The sequence below is a fragment of the Ipomoea nil genome, unplaced genomic scaffold, assembly GCF_001879475.1.
Source record: "Ipomoea nil cultivar Tokyo-kokei standard unplaced genomic scaffold, Asagao_1.1 scaffold2580, whole genome shotgun sequence".
Lineage (NCBI taxonomy): Eukaryota > Viridiplantae > Streptophyta > Magnoliopsida > Solanales > Convolvulaceae > Ipomoea > Ipomoea nil.
In genome coordinates this window covers 914,796-931,750 of record NW_017619008.1, presented here as the reverse complement: position 1 = coordinate 931,750, position 16,955 = coordinate 914,796, and positions in this window count along the sequence as shown.

Sequence of the window (16,955 nt, the reverse complement as noted above, 5' to 3'; positions counted from 1 at the left end):
ACCAGGTGTTATCTCTTCAAAAATGCAATCAGCAAGGTGTTTGTACACTAGACTCAAAATAAAATATGGAGAATTCTAAAAATACAATTTTGGCTCATCAAAACTATATTACAATTATTCCTAACAATTTCCCCCTTTTTGATGATGCCAAAACCTATACTCAGTCATTTTGGCTTAGTCTTTTGAAAAATGAATTTTTAGAAATTATATTTTATTTTGACTAGCCAAGTGATGAGTTCAACATGATTTTGACCTATAAGAATTGTTTTTAGATAAAAAAAATTCCTATAGGCATTATTGAGATTATTTTATTTTAATTCGTTTTGAAATATTTCTCAATTATGCGTTTATACAAACGAAGTCAAAAACAATTCTTGATACCAAAACAAATAACTTATAACCAAAGAATAACTACCAACTTCTTCCCCCTGTCTTATACGTCCAGTATAAAGAAATAGAACATAAATATCAAGAATTTACCTCTTCTTCTTAGTAGATTTACTGTCATCTTCTTCCAAAATGACTGTCATTTTCTACAATTTTCTTCCCCATTTTTGGCAGCATAAAAAAGGGTGTGGATGTCCTTTGAATCCTCCTTCTGGGTATCGTGAATTTACTTGACACTATTTACAACCTCCTTGCAATGTCAACTAGTTCAAGTTACCATTCATTTCTTTATGCTTTCGCCCATAGGATTGACATCTTCCCAGACATAGACTATATCATTATCTATGTCACAAGGTCCAACATTAGCTCCAATATAATCTCCAACGAGAACTCTATCATGGGTTTCAACTTCTTCCCTAACACCATTTCCAACTCCATCACAAAAATCAACCCGAACCTCATCTACTTGAGTAGTAGATACCACATCATTTGTCAGATTTTGAGATTCCCCCTGAATAGTTGCATAAAATTAAATAGTATGAAGGTTGTACTTGTGGTTTCACCTTTCTTGGTATGTCCTTCTCTTGCTTGATCTGATTTACCATTCTCAAGAATTGGTTTGTAATAAATCAATCATGTTTAAGACGACACATCTTACCTAAATCAGATCTTGCTTACAGCGACATCATTCTTGTCTGATTTAATTATAGCCTTTGAGTTTCGAACCCAAGCCTAATTTTTGTTGTCCCAACCTCTAAACCACTTAAGCCAATTGTCTTTCTTAAAACCTAACCAATTTTAATTCCATCTAAACCATAAATTCCCATTTTACCCAAAATCCCCAAATTAAATCATCTTTTCCCCAATTTCACCCAAATCCCTAAAATTCCCTTTCTATTCTCCTTCCTTTCTTTCTACCCGTGAGACCACCCAGCACCCACCCCTCCCCGTAGCTTCACCGCCACCACCACCTGCCCATCGCCCCGCCGTCACCGAGCCGCCACCTCGCCGCCGTTCGCCGTCGCAGCAGCCGGAGCCGTCGCGTCGTCGTGTCGCCGAGAGAGAGAGAGAGAGAGAGAGCAGCGAGAGTGAGAAGAGGAAGAGGAGAAGCCTTGGGTCCTTTTGTTGAGCTTTGGATCATCTTCAATCATGCCTAGAAGGTCAAGTTTTGTAAGGAAAGCAGAATGGGGGGATACCCATTACCTCGTTCTTGAAGGTAAAGCTTTTGATCCGGAATCCTTTCGTAGTTCCTTGTTGGATATGCTTAGGTATCAAGGTTTGTTGGATGGGTTTCTCGCCATAAGGGCCGAGACTTACCCGAGTTTGGTGAAAGAGTTTTATCGTCACATGGTTGTGACAAAGGAGGGAGATAAGTTGGAGATCACCTCTAAGGTGAGAGGTGTAAAGGTTGTGTTATCTGAGAAGAGGTTGGCTCAGTTGTTGAGTTTGTCTGCTACCGGAATGGCTCAGTACAGTGGTTATTCTTGGGTTAGTACGGATACCATGGGGTACCGTGACTATTTGAGCTATCTGTTAGGCCGTACGAGTGGTTTCACTCAAGCCTCTGGGCCGGAAAAGAAGTGGTTGTCTGCGGAGCAAAGGATCTTGGTGATGTTGGCGTCAGATTGTTTGTTGCCTAATAACTACAAGAGCAGTTTGTTGGGTAAGTTGGAGTGCACCTTTGCTTTCTATCTGAAGAATATGGTTAAGTTCAACCTGCCTGCTTTGATGATGCAACACATGGTGTTTTGCCGGGATCACAATCGGAAAAGCTTGCCGTATGGGATGGTGTTGAGTTGGATCTTGGTTAAGAAAGGTGTTAGTGTAGACGGTTGCCTCCCGAAGGCCGTGCGAAAGATGGTGTTGGATACCACCAATCTTCGGAGTTGTAATCTATTTCGGTTAGACGATGGTGAGTACATCACGCTTGAAGGGGTTGCAAGGAAAGCACCTGATGAGAGGGCGGAGTTAGCTGCTAAGCTTGGGATCCATGCCGGGAAGTTGAGCCTCGCAGTCCAGAGTTTGGGCGGTGATGAAGAAGCTGAGGAGGAAGCAGACCAAGAAGAAGATGTAGGAGCACCGAAGGCCGCCGAAGCTGAAGAAAGTGATTCGGACAGTGAGGAAAGCCGGAGAAGGAAGGAAGCTCGCACGAAGAGGGAGCACGACGTCGTCACCTTGCTTCGTCAGCAGAACAGCATGATCGCCGAGGGCTTTGCGTTTGTGAAGGCGCAGTTCGTCGCAGTGCATCAGAGGCTGGACCAGATTGAAGCCAGTTCTATCTACAGGGACAAAGACGAAGAGGATTCCGAAGAAGCCGAGGAGTCGGAGAGCGAGGAGTTTTAGTTTGTGTTGCGGTAACCCCGTTCGCTTTTTCCTTGTTGTTTCTTTCTTAGCCGTTGTTAGCTTGGTGAAAGGTTGTTGTGTGCTTTGTGTGCTTGTTTGTTCTGTTTGTTGCCTTGTTGTTTAGTTAGTTGATAGTTGGTGTTTGGAGTTAGTAGTTTAGTTCTTGGTTATGGTCTAGAAGTTTGAGGTTGTGTTGAGGTTAGAGTTCTTGATGCTCAATCTATCCGTTTGTTGACCTCTTGCCAATCCTTGGAATTTGAAATGCCTTTTTTCTTGCTTTGGAAAACTTCTTTGCTTTGGAATCCTTGTGAGTTCTTTTGGAGTCTTTGACCAAAAGAGTTGTTCTTGAACTTCTTGTCACAATTTTGTTTCCTTTTTACCGTTCGCTTTTTATTCGTCGTACCCAAGCTTCGGGGACGAAGCTTCTTTGAAGGGGGAGAGGATGTGACACCCCAAAAATCCACATTCAATCCATGGATTAATTGAGTAATTAAACCTATTTTTATTTGAGGAATTAATTCCTATAATCCTGATTTTTAATACTCAAGGACTAGAATTTGACTAGTCAACCTTTAAGTTGTGTTGTACCTTGTGCTTTGAGGGGAGTTCCCTTGTTCCTTACACTTTCTAAGGGTTATTAAGGGTATTCTTGTCTTTTCACCAAGAGTTAGTATTGTAACCTAACTTAGAAGACTTCTTCATTTCATTCCCTACAATTCTTAGAAAATAGTTCTACCTTCGCTCTAGAAAAGAAGTATAGCTTATTCTCCAAGCCAAGTTGAGACCCTTGTCAAGATTCCAAGATTTGCTTCCAAGATTCAATCTTTCACCTATTTGGGCATCTAGGAGGTAAGATCTAAGTTCATCTTGTGTTTTTGGTTCCATCTTAGTTGTCTTTTTCTTAAAGGTAGGATCTTTATGATCTTTTGGTTTAATCTTGAAGTGGGTTTGGAAAGTAAGCCTTGTGGAGAGCTTGTTATGGTGTAAAGTGAAGTCTTTTGGTCTTCAAGAGGTAACCCATGCTCTACAAAACCTATTTTGCTTACCTATATGTGATTTCTTGAATTCTACATGTGTTTTGCTATGAAATGTGAGGGTTTATGCATTTGTCTTGTGATATTGCATATCTACAGCTTGTGTTTAGGGTTCCTTTGTGCCATTGCTAGGCATTTTCTATGGTTCAAGTCATTTTGTTGTGTTTGGTCATTTTTGGTGTGTTTTGGACTTGAATTTGTGTTTGGAGAAGAAAATCCCCGAAGGGATTATTTTGCACAGGTAGATGTACCCGCGGGCGGAACGACGGGTCGAGCTCCGGCCATGTGTTGCCGTGATTGGTGGTGTTTGTTGGTGGTTGTTGGTGGGGGACGACGGTCCCGGGGGAATAAGGTTGGACTAAGAAGTACAGGGGTCCTGGAGGTAATGGTTGGAAAGAAGGTACAAGGTTGGGGGTAGCCATAAGGTTGGAACAGGGCATAAGGAAGGTATACCAACTCGTGATGGGTGATGTTGCGAGGGCTTGTAAAGCCGGCGTTGTGTAATCTTCTCTCGTGACGTGTGTAGTCACGGAGGCTTGTGTTGTTTTGGCATGTGTTGCCGTTGGGTGAGTCTTTATCCTTGCATGTGGTTAACCTTTGTGGTTTGGGATGTGTTCCCGTGTTATCCTTGAGAGTGTTGAGTCTTGTGTTGACTGTTGATCTTGGTTTTGACTTATATATATATGTATTCCGTTTCGAAAATGGTTTTTATGACTTATATCTTTCTATTTATGATACTTAACGGTATTGGTGGGTTACCAGCATTATTCGCTGACCGGGCGTCGTCCCAATGTTTATCTTTGTATCTTTCAGCTGATGTTTAGACGAGCGCGATGTCTAGAGTGTGGTAGCTTAGCACCTTTATCCTTGCTTTTATGGCCTGTGCGCCGATGTAGTTAGACTGATGTTTTGGGATAGATGTACACACTTGCAGATTGTTTGCTTTAGCGTTTACCGTGTTTGGTAGACGTGGCGTGACACCCCGTTGGATTTTCTTTTTATCCAGTTTCATTTTTATCTTCCGCTGTGCTAGTTTTGTCCCTTAATCTGCATGTGTTAAGGCTTTTATATAGGTCTTGTTTGGGGGGTGTTATAGTTGGTATCAGAGCCTAGGTTAGAGCCTAGGAAGAGTTAAGTCTAGACTTTCTAAGTGGTTAAGTGTGTTTTGAGACCTCTAAGCGACCTTAAGATGCTAAGTGTTAGGCTTAGGACTCTAGGTTGCGCGGTGAGCTGTGTGTTGCTTTTTGTCTTGCTTGTTTGCTCTTTTTGTAATCTCGTTGTTGTAGAAGTTTGCGATGCCTCCTCGTCCCCGCGCTCGCACCCCGGATACCCCGACCAACAAGCAGCTCGCTCAGAATCTCCAGCAGCTGACGCAGACGATGTAGACGCTCAGTGAAGCCTTGCTGAACAACAATCAAGCTGTGCCGCCTCCTCCCCCTGCTGGACATCGCGATGTAGGTCGTTTAGTGTCGGGTCATCGGCTGCCAACCTTCGCTGGCGAGGAAGACCCTTTAGTCCTAGAAGAGTGGCTACGGGTGTTTGATAAGATCTTCATCGTTGTGGGTTGCCCTGAAGAAAGGAGAGTAGAACTGGCAACGTTCTACTTCTGCCAAGAAGCTGATCTGTGGTGGGTCCACGAAGGTCCGACCTTCCTTGAAGAGCCTGGGTTTGATTGGACCGCGCTCAAGGACAGAATGCGCGAAAGGTTCTACCCAGCGCATGTGCGAGCCGCCATGTTTGATGAGTTCCTTCATCTGCAGCAAGGATCCTTATTTGTGGTCGAATACCACAAGAAGTTCTTAGTGCTGGCGCGCTTCGCGAGGATGCTTGTGCCTACAGAGCTTGCCAAGGTCGAGCGTTTCGTTGCCGGTCTGAATTACGAGGCACAAAAAGCGTTGACGATGAGTAGGCCCAGTACCCTTAAGGATGCGTATCTGTGTGCCACGGATCTGTTTCGTGTTCAGCAGCTTCAGAGGGGTTCATTTGAGTTAGCTAGGAAGAGAGTTGAGAGCGGAGGTTCTTCTACCTTCAAGAAGCCCCGACCGAGCTTTCAAGTTAAGGCCGTGTCATCTTCTTCTCAATGACCTATCAGAGTGGAGCATCAGGTTCAAGCTAAGTCGGTTGTTTGTCGAAGATGTGGGAAGGTGCACGCGGGCCATGATTATTATGGCCAGGCGTTTAGGTGCTTCCGATGCGGGGATCGTGGTCACAGAGTCGCGGAGTGTCCCCAGCTTGCCTGTCAGAGAGCGTTGCCGCCACCCCCGAGAGCCGGAGGAGCACATGGAGGGAGTTCGGGTCGCGGAGCTGTCGGAGCTAGGCCACCCAGAAGAGTTTTTGTGATGGCGCGTTCTCAGGCTGAGTCGGAGGGCTTGATAGAGGATGAAGTGGCAGGTAACCCCTTTCTTCTAGCCTACCCTTGTTTGTTTCTCCAGAATCATCGTGTTCGTTGTATCTTGAGTGTTACCATGTGTTTCATAGTTGTCTCTTGCTTGGCAATCCTTGGTATGCTTTCGTTGTATCTTGAGTGTTACCATGTGTTTCATAGTTGTCTCTTGCTTGGCAATCCTTGGTATGCTTTCTTTGATAGCAATTCTTTCGAGGCTTAGTGTAATTTCTTTAGTTGGTATATGAGCTTCGCTGTGAAGTTAGCAATCAAAGCCTTGTACTTGGTTGTTCTTACAACAATTCCTTGTGCACTTCCTAAATTTTCCAAGTATTCTTTAAATTGGAAAATAGCCAAAATTCTTGCCAAGAACCCTTCCTTGTGTAGCTTAAAAGCCAAGCCTAACGTTTAATTGTAACCTTTGAGTTTCGAACCTGAGCCTAATTTTTGTCAACCCAACCTCTAAACCACTTGAGCCAATTGTCTTTCTCAAAACCTAACCAATTTTAATTCCATCTAAACCATAAATTCCCATTTTACCCAAAATCCCCAAATTAAATCATCTTTTCCCCAATTTCACCCAAATCCCTAAAATACCCTTTCTCTTCTCCTTCCTTTCTTTCTACCCGTGAGACCACCCAGCACCCACCCCTCCCCATAGCTTCACCACCACCACCACATGCCCGTCGCCCCGCCGTCACCGAGCCGCCGCCGAGCCGCCGTTCGCCGTCGCAGAAGCCGGAGCCGTCGCGTCGTCGTGTCGCCGAGAGAGAGAGAGAGAGAGAGAGAGAGAGAGAGAGAGCAGCGAGAGTGAGAAGAGGAAGAGGAGAAGCCTTGGGTCCTTTTGTTGAGCTTTGGATCATCTTCAATCATGCCTAGAAGGTCAAGTTTGGCAAGGAAAGCGGAATGGGTGGATACCCATTACCTCGTTCTTGAAGGTAAAGCTTTTGATCCGAAATCCTTTCCTAGTTCCTTGTTGGATATGCTTAGGTATCAAGGTTTGTTGGATGGGTTTCTCGCCATAAGGGCCGAGACTTACCCGAGTTTGGTGAAAGAGTTTTATCGTCACATGGTTGTGACAAAGGAGGGCGATAAGTTGGAGATCACCTCTAAGGTGAGAGGTGTGAAGGTTGTGTTATCTGAGAAGAGGTTGGCTCAGTTGTTGAGTTTGTCTGCTACCGGAATGGCTCAGTACAGTGGTCATTCTTGGGTTAGTACGGATACCATGGGGTACCGTGACTATTTGAGCTATTTGTTGGGTCGTACGAGTGGTTTCACTCAAGCCTCTAGGCCGGAAAGGAAGTGGTTGTCTGCGGAGCAAAGGATCTTGGTGATGTTGGTGTCAGATTGTTTGTTTCCTAATAACAACAAGAGCAGTTTGTTGGGTAAGTTGGAGTGCACCTTTGCTTTCTGTCTGAAGAATATGGTTAAGTTCAACCTGCCTGCTTTGATGATGCAACACATGGTGTTTTGCCGGGATCACAATCGGAAAAGCTTGCCGTATGGGATGGTGTTGAGTTGGATCTTGGTTAAGAAAGGTGTTAGTGTCGACGGTTGCCTCCCGAAGGCCGTAGGAAAGATGGTGTTAGATACCACCAATCTCCGGAGTTGTAATCTGTTTCGGTTGGATGATGGTGAGTACATCACGCTTGAAGAAGTTGCAAAGAAAGCACCTGATGAGAGGGCGGAGTTAGCTGCTGAGCTTGGGATCCATGCCGGTAAGTTGAGCCTCGCAGTCCAGAGTTTGGGCGGTGATGAAGAAGCTGAGGAGGAAGCAGACCAAGAAGAAGATGTAGGAGCACCGGAGGCCGCCGAAGCTGAAGAAAGTGATTCGGACAGTGAGGAAAGCCGAAGAAGGAAGGAAGCTCGCACGAAGAGGGAGCACGACGTCGTCACCTTGCTTCGTCAGCAGAACAGCATGATCGCCGAGGGCTTTGCGTTTGTGAAGGCGCAGTTCGTCACAGTGCATCAGAGGCTGGACCAGATTGAAGCCAGTTCTAGCCACAGGGACAAAGACGAAGAGGAGTCCGAAGAAGCCGAGGAGTCGGAGAGCGAGGAGTTTTAGTTTGTGTTGCGGTAACCCCGTTCGCTTTTTCCTTGGTGATAGGTTGTTGTGTGCTTTGTGTGCTTGCTTGTTCTGTTTGTTGCCTTGTTGTTTAGCTAGTTGATAGTTGGTGTTTGGAGTTAGTAGTTTAGTTCTTGGTTGTGGTCTAGAAGTTGGTGGTTGTGTTGAGGTTAGAGTTCTTGACGCTCAATCTATCCATTTATTGACCTCTTGCCAATCCTTGGAATTTGAAATGCCTTCTTTCTTGCTTTGGAAAACTTCTTTGCTTTGGAATCCTTGTGAGTTCTTTTGGAGTTTTTGACCAAAAGAGTTGTTCTTGAACTTCTTGTCACAATTTCGTTTCCTTTTTACTGTTCGCTTTTAATTCGTCGTACCCAAGCTTCGGGGACGAAGCTTCTTTGAAGGGGGAGAGGATGTGACACCCCAAAAATTCACATTCAATCTATGGATTAATTGAGTAATTAATCCTATTTTTATTTGAGGAATTAATTCCTAAAATCCTGATTTTTAATACTCAAGGACTAGAATTTGACTAGTCAACCTTTAAGTTGTGTTGTACCTTGTGCTTTGAGGGGAGTTCCCTTGTTCCTTACACTTTCTAAGGGTTAGTAAGGGTATTCTTGTCTTTTCACCAAGAGTTAGTATTGTAACCTAACCTAGAAGACTTCTTCATTTCATTCCCTACAATTCTTAGAAAATAGTTCTACCTTCTCTCTAGAAAAGAAGTGTAGCTTATTCTCCAAGCCAAGTTGAGACCCTTGTCAAGATTCCAAGATTCAACCTTTCACCTATTTGGGCATCTAGGAGGGTAAGATCTAAGTTCATCTTGTGTTTTTGGTTCCATCTTAGTTGTCTTTTTCTTAAAGGTAGGATCTTTATGATCTTTTGGTTTAATCTTGAAGTGGGTTTGGAAAGTAAGCCTTGTGGAGAGCTTGTTGTGGTGTAAAGTGAAGTCTTTTGGTATTCAAGAGGTAACCCATGCTCTACAAAACCTATTTTGCTTACCTATATGTGATTTCTTGGATTCTACATGTGTTTTGCTATGAAATGTGAGGGTTTATGCATTTGTCTTGTGATATTGCATATCCAGAGCTTGTGTTTAGGGTTCCTTTGTGCCATTGCTTGGCATTTTCCATGGTTCAAGTCATTTTGTTGTGTTTGGTGAGATTTGGTGTGTTTTGGACTTGAATTTGTGTTTGGAGAAGAAAATCCCCGAAGGGATTATTTTGCACAGGTAGATGTACCCGCGGCCGGAACGACGGGTCAAGCTCCACCCGCCGCCCACCCGCGGGGAACATAAGCCTCGTGGGTAGTGTACCCGCGGGCGGAACCACGGGTGGGAGCCTACCCGTGGGTCCACCCGCGGGGAACACGGTGCCGTTGAGATGGGATTTGTTCCCCGTGATTTCTTTTGACTCGGTATTTGGTCTTTTGGCTTCCCGTTGTTCTTTTGTGGAACCATTTGAGTGTCTCCTTGATGTTTCGTACGTCTAGAACCATATGGTAGGTATCCATGTAGGACTTTGGTGTCTTGAATCGTGCTAAGTGTTCAACATTGTGTTTCGTTGGACCATGAGGTGTCTTGTGTGTTCCTCGGAACTATCTTGAGTTTCACCGTTGACAAGCGTGCTAGTTTGTTGTCTTAATGCTAGCGTGTGTGTGGTTTGTACCTTTCGTTTGGGTGATGATAACTTGTGTTATTCATCTTTGTTGTCGTTGGGCTGTGACCCGTTCCTTGATTGAGTATGTTTCATACCTTCGTTGTGATCCGTTGTTTGACTCGTGTGAGTTGTGGTGCGTGTGTGGCTTTACCTGGATTGCACGATTAGTGGTATGGGACACTAGTCACCAAGGTATTGCAGCGGTCCTCGTGGTGGCCGTGACGTGATTATGGAGTTGTGGCCTGAGTGATGGGTCAACATTTATGGGGGATAACATGTGTTATCCGGGCATGTGTTGCCGTGATTGGTGGTGTTCGTTGGTGGTTGTTGGTGGGGGACGACGGTCCCGGGGGAATAAGGTTGGACTAAGAAGTACAGGGGTCCTGGAGGTAATGGTTGGAAAGAAGGTACAAGGTTGGGGGTAGCCATAAGGTTGGAACAGGGCATAAGGAAGGCATACCAACTCGTGATGGGTGATGATGCGAGGGCTTGTAAAGCCGGCGTTGTGTGATCTTCTCTCGTGACGTGTGTAGTCACGGAGGCTTGTTTTGTTTTGGCATGCGTTGCCGTTGGGTGAGTCTTTATCCTTGTGTGTGGTTAACCTTTGTGGTTTGGGATGTGTTCCCGTGTTATCCTTGAGAGTGTTGAGTCTTGTGTTGACTGTTGATCTTGGTTTTGACTTATATATATATATATATATATATATATATATATATATATATATATATATATATATATATATATATGTATGTATTCCGTTTCGAAAATGGTTTTTATGACTTATATCTATCTATTTATGATACTTAACAGTATTGGTGGGTTACCAGCATTATTCGCTGACCGGGCGTCGTCCCAATGTTTATCTTTGTATCTTTCAGCTGATGTTTAGACGAGCGCGATGTCTAGAGTCTGGTAGCTTAGCACCTTTATCCTTGCTTTTGTGGCCTGTGCGCCGATGTAGTTAGACTGATGTTTTGGGATAGATGTACACACTTGCAGATTGTTTGCCGTAGCGTTTACCGTGTTTGGTAGACGTGGCGTGACACCCCGTTGGATTTTCTTTTTATCCAGTTTCGTTTTTATCTTCCGCTGTGCTAGTTTTGTCGCTTAATCTGCATGTGTTAAGGCTTTTATATAGGTCTTGTTTGGGGGGTGTTACACATCTTGCTTGTGGAAATAAGCCTAGCTTTCCTTAAGGATTTTAGCCTCTTAGAAATCGGATCATTTTCTTTTTGACGTGAATTAGCCTCATCTCGCTTGTTTGGTCTTCTTGCTTACTTGACCAAGACTCAAGCTAAATGTACTTCTTCAGCTTTGGCTTTTCATTACTGTTTGGCTCACTTCTTGAAAGATTCATATAGCTTCCAGTCCAGTCATTGTAGAGATGTTTTCATCAAAACGAGTATTATTCCTAACAATGACTTCTTGCATCTTCTGGATGACTTCAATGATACCACTTGTTGGTTCCACTTATTGATAACACTTGTTGATTCCAAGCAAGCTATATGTCATCGTAAGCATTGCGAATATTCCTACAAAATAGCTTATGTTTTTCGGATATAGGTACCCATTTTATCTTGGGTCCTCAAGGGTTAGCTTTATAGGAAATGTGAATCAATTACCATTTAAGTAGGTACGAACTTTCAAATTCAATCAGTAAGCATAGATCAATTTAGCTCAAGCAGTGCACAATTTCTATACCCATAAGCACATTTTGTTTGATAGATTTATATTAACATAGTAAGAGAGCAAGCTTAAGCAATTGCATCAAATATCAATCTCAAACACCAAATTGATTGAATATGAAACAATTAAGCACATCTTTAGAAGATAAGTCATATCTAGTCAATAAGGCATTAAAGATATAATTTTCCACAATAAGGACTCATACAATGATTGAGTAAATACAAACCACTTTGAACCACAATAGATACGATATGTTCATATTCAAACAATCAAGTATGTGAGTGCATTTAAGCATCAAATCTGAAGGATAGGCTCTTGTTCTAATAGATAGGATTTGAACAACTAATTAAGCATAATACAAGAGATTTGTTCAACTTCAATTAAAAGAACATGGAGCACCAATAAGCATATTTACTCAAGATAATCTCATATACCATTATCAAGATATAAACCACATTTAAAACATTTTCCATAAGATAGATTTATCATCAAGGTAAGGTATGTGAGAACAATTTACAGCATATTTTCCAAAAGAATAAGCTCAAGCATCATTTGATAAAGTTTAAACTCCAATTAAACACCATATTGATAAGATATGTTTAAGCTAAATCAAATAGCATATGAGCACACATTCATAGCATATTCTCAAGAATTTTTGTGCACTTCATAATAGTGTGTGGTTTAAAAGAATTTTCAAAGTCAAAGCATAACCACAATTCTTATACTCAAGGATTGATAAGTAGAAGTATGCATGTTTGGACAATTAATAACATTATGAGTCTAAAGTCTAAAGCAATTAGAAACAATTTTTTTTTTAATAACAAGTCCAAATAGATATACTGCGAAGCATAGATTAATCCAATTAAGAACAAGTATATTGAGATCATTCAAATTATGCTCAAGAAGAATAAGCAATAAAGCATATAAAGCATAATACCATATAAGACAATAGTAAATGATGTAACATTAAGAATAATCTCCAATAGATATACATGATATGAAAATAGATCATTTAGGAACAAGTACATCTATTTATTCAAGTAGTGCTCAAGAAATGATAATTAACAAATATTTCACATTGAGCAATTATTTTGGAGAAAAATAAATAGTAAATCTTTGTAGCATAATCTCCAATACAAGATATGTGACATCAATTATAGTCTCAAGGTAAAGAACATATGTCAACATATACTCATGCAAATAATATAATTAAATTAAACACAATTAGAAGCATAACTTCCTTCAAGTATTGCACATAACATTTAAAATCTATAAGCACAAACAATATTAAGCAAAATAATGAATAGATATAGAGTTACCACATCTCTTTGGGTCCTTTAGTGTTAGTAATTTTTGGTACCCAAATCCACCTAGTTCTTATTGAACCAAGGTTAGGTGATTTGTAACCATTAAAAACTTTATAATCATAGCTAATTTTTGAAAACATTTTTGGTGCCGGGTTTTGAAAATTGACTCGATCTTTTGGCACTTGGGAAGAAGATTGTTTGAGCCTATGAAAGGCATTAAATCTGGACTTAGTCCATGGTTTAATATCATCAAACCAATCTTGTTCAGAGAGATATAATTTCCCTGCCCCAATTCTCGGATTTCTTCCCATTTTCCTATGAGGACTTTGTGCACTAGACTCATTGGCATTTTTCCATTTAGGAACAAACTTTTGCCTTTTTACGAACTGCTTTGGCAAAATATATTGATTTTGAGGCTTCGGCCTTGCAGTGTTAATTTTGGCGTTTGTTTGGTGACCAATTCCTTGTCTCACTGTGCTTTCTTGACCTTTTACAAATTTTACTACTTGGACTTTATTATTTAAAGTAGTAGTAGAATTGGTCAATTTTTCGGAGGCTTGAGAACACGATGGATCATAACCAAGTCCGGTTTTATCACTTGAGGGTTTTTTGCATATTTATGATTTTATCCATTATTTTGGATGAATGTGTAAATGTTGCTATAAGCTCTCTATGGTTGTGTTCTCTCACTTCCCTTGATTTACACTCTTCTTGAAGTCGAATATTTTCGGCTTTGAAAATCTCTTATTTCAAATAGAGCATTTTGCAATTTTTCATTTAATTTATCTTTTTCAAAAATCAAAACATTATTGCACTCTTTGATTTCTGAGTGATTGTCCATCATGGTTTGACAATCCTTCATTAAATGAAAGATAGACTCTCTAGAAAATGATGAACTTACAGAGTCAAAAGATTTAGAAGTTACCTCATGATCTTCTATTTCGTGTGTCATTAAGCACATGTCTTGATCATTTGATTCACTTGCTATGCTCATGCCAAATAGTGATGTGTCTTCTTTTGAGCTATCACTCTCATCACTTGAGGATAGTTCTGACTCACTTGTCTCCAAAGGATCACTAATTAAGGCTTTTCTCTTATCCTTCTTGAATCTTCTTTCCTTGGATTTGACTTCTTCTTGTACATTGTATGTTTGATATTTGCTTACCTTGGGGTATGGACATTCGCCTATAAAATGTCCAGGCTTTCTACAATTGTAGCACAAGTATGCATTTCCCTCAAGGTTGTTTCTTCTTTGCCTTCTCGACGAGCTTGCATGAGGAATATTTTTGGAGTTGTACTTCCTCATAAAATTCTTGAATTTCCTGACAAAGAAAGCAAAATTTTCGTCATTTAATAATTCATTATTTTCTACTAACCTTGACGTGGACGATTGTTCGGCAACTAGTGCGTTGGTTCATTCTTCTCGTTCTTCCTCCGTCCTTGACTTCATCTCAAATTCGTAGGCTTTGAGATCACTAAAGAGTTTCTCGGCGGTGACTTTCATATCCCAATGATCTCTCATGGTGGTGACTTTCATATCCCAACTTAATGGTAGACCGCTTAGGATTTTGAGCGATATTTCCTTTTGATTAATGTCTTTTCCAAGATCATTAATCTCTCCCAAGATTTTAGCAAATCTTGTTTCCATGTCGGTATTATTCTCGCCACTTAGCATTTTGAAATCCTCAAATTTCTTTAATGCTATGGTAAGCTTGTTATCCTTCTCTTATTCGTCTCCTTCGCCTATTTGAATGAGTGTTCCCCAAACTTCCTTCGCCGTCCTGCATTTACGAACTTTAGGAAAAATTGTATCATCAATAGATCAGATTTAAACAAAATATCCTTAGCAATACTATCTAAATTATTTCGCGTTCTATCTTCGCGAGTCCACTCCGCCTTAGGCTTTGGAACATATCGTGGAGTATCACTTGTCTATACGAATGCATTGTTCACTTGCAAGATTTCAATTGGACCACTAGTGATTACTTCTCACATTTCATCATGTAGTGCATATAAATGTACCTGCATACGAATTTTCCAATCATCAAATTTTTCTAAGGAAAATAATAAATTTTGGGCAAAAACCATATCTGTCTTCATTTTGAAGTTTTCAAGATCTGTCTATTAGTCAAAATTGACTCAAATAGACAACCGCTCTGATACCAATTGTTGGTCCCGATAGGGTGGTAGAAAGTCTAGAGGGGGGTGAATAGACTTTCTAAACTTTTTCACAATTAATAACACTTTGATAATTTCAACTCCAAGTTACAAATAAATAACAAGATATTTAACTTGGGTGCACAGCAGAATAATTCAACAGTAAAGTGTTACGTAAAATTAGAGAGATATATTACATGCACTACGTTATATATGCTTGAAATAGCTCAAATAATATGTATGCAAATGTTGACTCGCATGCGGACGTGAAAAGTATTAAACCCAGATGAATTTATTTGTGTACGAAATGGGTTAGTCAAAATTCAATATGCAATGTCAATAAATGATTTATGTGGCTATGCATGCATGTACAAGTATGAAGTAGGAAATGCAAATGTTGAATTGTATAAATTATATTAAATATGCAAAACTAAAATGGTGATGTGCATGCATGTATACGTATGGAAATTATAAACCCTGAATAGCAAATATAAAATTGGTTAGTTCATAATAATATATAAGCAGTTAATAAAAGAGAGCAATAAGTAAATGAGAGAGGCAATTTAGAGTGGTTCAGAGGTGGCGTAATCCTCCTACTCCAATTTTCTCCTTTAACGTGTAGAAGAAAATTCCCTATTTTCACACACAGTTACAGTAGTGAATAAGTTCTACACGGGCACTTCTTTGAGTGTTTTGCACACAGCTACACCCAACCCCGAGTGTCTCGCACACAGCTATACTCCTCCACGAGTACTTCGCACACAGCTATACTCCTACGCTAACTAAGTGTCTTGCACACAGCTACACTCACGAGTGTCTCGCACACAGCTACACTCACGAGTGTCTCGCACACAGCTACACTCAATAGGTTAGTGTTTTGCACACAGCTACACTCAACCCTCTTTCTACACACAGTAGAGAAAAGTTTTAGAGAAAAAAAAATTTCTCTTCTAAGGACTTGAAGATTTCTACGCAGATAGCTCAAGAATAATGAACTGGATATTTCAAATATTTCTCTCTGTATTGTGTATTGTATCTACTTCAAGTCTTCAATCCTTGCCCGTATTTATAGCCAACAAAGACCATATAACCATTGTAGCTTCTTCAATCCTAGCCGTCCATCTGATTTGCGATGCTCCAATTTTCAACATGCTCTGAATTAATTAAATGCAGCAGCTTTCAGTGGAGAATAACTTTGTCAAATTTATTTGAAAAAATTCATTTTCTTTTCAAAAGTCTTCAAATGCGGCTGATATCTTCTGCAATAAATCTTCATCTTTTTTCTTGATATATAATAACTTCTGACAAAATCTTCATCTCTTTGTTGTTCCTTCGATCGAATCCTCTGCTTCTTCTTTCGAAATGAGCAAGGGAAAGCTGATGGAGAAGATGAGAAATGTAGTTCATCCTTTTTTAAAATTGTTTCTTCTTAATAAATGCTTCTGACTTTCAACATGAATCGAAACTAGACCAACCTATTCGTCATAAGTGTGTTGATAATATATTTGTACGTGTAACACCCCTGATTTTCAAGACATTTAAAACTTAATAATAAAGGTAACATCTCATTAAATCCCAAAACGTAACATAAGTGTACGGGGTGCTATGCCACACCTGGGCCAGAGAACCCAGGTGCACAGGCTGTCTAATTACTATCCTCTGAAATATAGATGCATAATATGGCACGCAGGCCGAAAGGGAAACTATACTACTTCTACGCCCCAGTTCTAGCGCGCTCCAGTGCTCTAATCCTCTGTGCCTGAAAGCCAAGTATATCTGTTCAGCGAGAGATGCTGGTAACCCACTCCAACGCGTTGAAATACAATACATATAGCAATATATATATAGATATACGAAAACCATTTTGTGCATGAGAATATATCCTACGAACTCTAGCTTTAAAACCGGGAATGACTCGACAGATAAGGTCAG